The sequence below is a fragment of the Oncorhynchus gorbuscha genome, linkage group LG05 (genome assembly GCF_021184085.1).
Source record: "Oncorhynchus gorbuscha isolate QuinsamMale2020 ecotype Even-year linkage group LG05, OgorEven_v1.0, whole genome shotgun sequence".
Lineage (NCBI taxonomy): Eukaryota > Metazoa > Chordata > Actinopteri > Salmoniformes > Salmonidae > Oncorhynchus > Oncorhynchus gorbuscha.
In genome coordinates, this window is record NC_060177.1 from 7,030,010 (window position 1) to 7,033,591 (window position 3,582).

The 3,582-nt window shown below is 46.1% G+C and overlaps 1 pseudogene; it reads right to left on the bottom strand.

Annotated features, from left to right (window-relative positions):
- Window positions 1-1,449: 1,449 nt before the first annotated feature.
- Window positions 1,450-2,118, bottom strand: LOC124035392 (annotated as a pseudogene).
- Between the last annotated feature and the right edge of the window lie 1,464 nt (window positions 2,119-3,582).

Consider the following 3,582-nt stretch of genomic DNA (forward strand, 5'->3'; position numbering starts at 1 on the left):
CACTGACACCCCACTGATACCCCACTGATACCCCACTGATACCCCACTGACACCCCACTGATACCCCACTGATACCCCACTGACACCCCACTGATACCCCACTGATACCCCACTGATACCCCACTGACACCCCACTGATACCCCACTGATACCCCACTGATACCCCACTGATACCCCACTGATACCCCACTGACACCCCACTGATACCCCACTGATACCCCACTGATACCCCATTGATACCCCACTGATTTTACTTGGCAGCTGTAATATTTTGTGTCGTTTGTTTTTTGTTTGAGATAGATAGTTGAATGTCAGACCACTGGGAGGACTACAGGAATGGTTAGGCGACCACTAGGATTAGCGATCCATTGAGCCTTAGCCCTGTACAGGCGCCTCAGCCTGGCCCAGATAGGACAATCCTCCTGGGGTCGGCCCGCTGGATTAAGGCCTGTTATGGATCAACCTGGTCTGGGCTAGAGGAGGAATGCCAGATCTGATATTGCTCAAATATGGAATATAAGTAGTCGGTTGCCTGCACTACATACACCAATAAACAGCATTGTGATATCATAATTAGTCTTGGAATTATAGACCTGTAAACACAGAGATCCAATTGGCTGAAATAGCAACTAACAGCATTGTGATATCATAATTAGTCTTGGAATTATAGACCTGTAAACACAGAGATCCAATTGGCTGAAATAACAACTAACAGCATTGTGATATCATAATTAGTCTTGGAATTATAGACCTGTAAACACAGAGATCCAATTGGCTGAAATAACAACTAACAGCATTGTGATATCATAATTAGTCTTGGAATTATAGACCTGTAAACACAGAGATCCAATTGGCTGAAATAGCAACTAACAGCATTGTGATATCATAATCAGTCTTGGAATTATAGACCTGTAAACACAGAGATCCAATTGGCTGAAATAGCAACTACGAATATTTATGATGAATGTATACTTTGCTTTTTGGCAGCTGATTAATAGACAACTTTTACAAGTCAGTTGAAATGTGCTCTCGTTCAGTGCTGTATGGTACAACAATCCATACAGTTACACATGTTGTTTTTGTTTAAATGTTGTGTCTACAGTAATCTGCCACGGCATATTTAGCTTTTATGTGGTAAATGGTATGTGGATATGTGTTTGTTTTTTAATTTAACCTTTATTTAACTAGGCAAGTCAGTTAAGAACAATTTCTTATTTACAATGTATATGGATTTGTGTGTATATATTCTGGGTATAAGACACCGTGTATAGGCTTGTCTCCCAGGTTGTGTGTATGTAGATAGTATATAGTCACGTGTATCCTCTGTCACAGGAGGAGACAGCGGCTGTGGAAACACATGTTACAGAATCTCTGGGACAAAAATACATCCGGCCTTCCACTTTACCTGCCTCCGCGAGGGTCTTTTCTGTGAAGAAGAAGGATAGAGGTTTACGCCTGTGCATTGACTATAGAGGTTTACGCCTGTGCATTGACTATAGAGGTTTACGCCTGTGCATTGACTATAGAGGTTTACGCCTGTGCATTGACTATAGAGGTTTACGCCTGTGCATTGACTATAGAGGTTTACGCCTGTGCATTGACTATAGAGGTTTACGCCTGTGCATTGACTATAGAGGTTTACGCCTGTGCATTGACTATAGAGGTTTACGCCTGTGCATTGACTATAGAGGTTTACGCCTGTGCATTGACTATAGAGGTTTACGCCTGTGCATTGACTATAGAGGTTTACGCCTGTGCATTGACTATAGAGGTTTACGCCTGTGCATTGACTATAGAGGTTTACGCCTGTGCATTGACTATAGAGGTTTACGCCTGTGGATTGACTATAGAGGTTTACGCCTGTGCATTGACTATAGAGGTTTACGCCTGTGGATTGACTATAGAGGTTTACGCCTGTGCATTGACTATAGAGGTTTACGCCTGTGGATTGACTATAGAGGTTTACGCCTGTGCATTGACTATAGAGGTTTACGCCTGTGGATTGACTATAGAGGTTTACGCCTGTGCATTGACTATAGAGGTTTACGCCTGTGCATTGACTATAGAGGTTTACGCCTGTGCATTGACTATAGAGGTTTACGCCTGTGGATTGACTATAGAGGTTTACGCCTGTGCATTGACTATAGAGGTTTACGCCTGTGGATTGACTATAGAGGTTTACGCCTGTGCATTGACTATAGAGGTTTACGCCTGTGCATTGACTATAGAGGTTTACGCCTGTGCATTGACTATAGAGGTTTACGCCTGTGCATTGACTATAGAGGTTTACCAGTGCAATTTATATGCATGTGAAGGTATTAGAGTGCAATAATGTCGGCCAATTGTTATTTACAATGACGGCCTAGGAACATTGGGTTACCTGCCTTGGGGCGGCAGCGTAGCCTAGTCGTTCTGCCCCTGAACAGGCAGTTAACCCCACTGTTCCCAGGCTGTCATTGAAAATAAGAATATGTTCTAAACTGACTTGCCTGGTTTTTTGTTGCCTTTTAAATAAAGGTTAAACATTTTTTTTTAATAATAATTGTTCAGTGGCAGACAGACAGGTTTTGACTTGACTTTATACCTAGTTTGTTCATTCATTCTTGATGTATTTGATTTCACCTTTATTTAACCAGGTGGCCAGTTGAGAACAACTTCTCATTTACAACTGTGACCTGGCCAAGATAAAGCAAAGCAGTGTGACACAAACAACAACTGTCACGACTTCGGCTGAGGTCGGCTCCTCTCCTTGTTCGGGCGGCGTTCAGCGGTCGGTGTCACCGGCTTTCTAGTCATCAAATCAAATCAAATCCAATTTATTTCGTACATCAGCTGATGTCACAAAGTGCTGTACAGAAACCCAGCCTAAAACCCCAAACAGCAAGCAATGCAGGTGTAGAAGCACAGTGGCTAGGAAAAACTCCCTAGAAAGGCCAAAACCTAGGAAGAAACCTAGAGAGGAACCAGGCTATGTGGGGTGGCCAGTCCTCTTCTGGCTGTGCCGGGTGGAGAGGAACCAGGCTATGTGGGGTGGCCAGTCCTCTTCTGGCTGTGCCGGGTGGAGAGGAACCAGGCTATGTGGGGTGGCCAGTCCTCTTCTGGCTGTGCCGGGTGGAGAGGAACCAGGCTATGTGGGGTGGCCAGTCCTCTTCTGGCTGTGCCAGGTGCAGAGGAACCAGGCTATGTGGGGTGACCAGTCCTCTTCTGGCTGTGCCAGGTAGAGAGGAACCAGGCTATGTGGGGTGGCCAGTCCTCTTCTGGCTGTGCCAGGTAGAGAGGAACCAGGCTATGTGGGGTGGCCAGTCCTCTTCTGGCTGTGCCGGGTAGAGAGGAACCAGGCTATGTGGGGTGGCCAGTCCTCTTCTGGCTGTGCCGGGTAGAGAGGAACCAGGCTATGTGGGGTGGCCAGTCCTCTTCTGGCTGTGCCGGGTAGAGAGGAACCAGGCTATGTGGGGTGGCCAGTCCTCTTCTGGCTGTGCCGGGTAGAGAGGAACCAGGCTATGTGGGGTGGCCAGTCCTCTTCTGGCTGTGCCAGGTGGAGGAACCAGGCTATGTGGGGTGGCCAGTCCTCTTCTGGCTGTG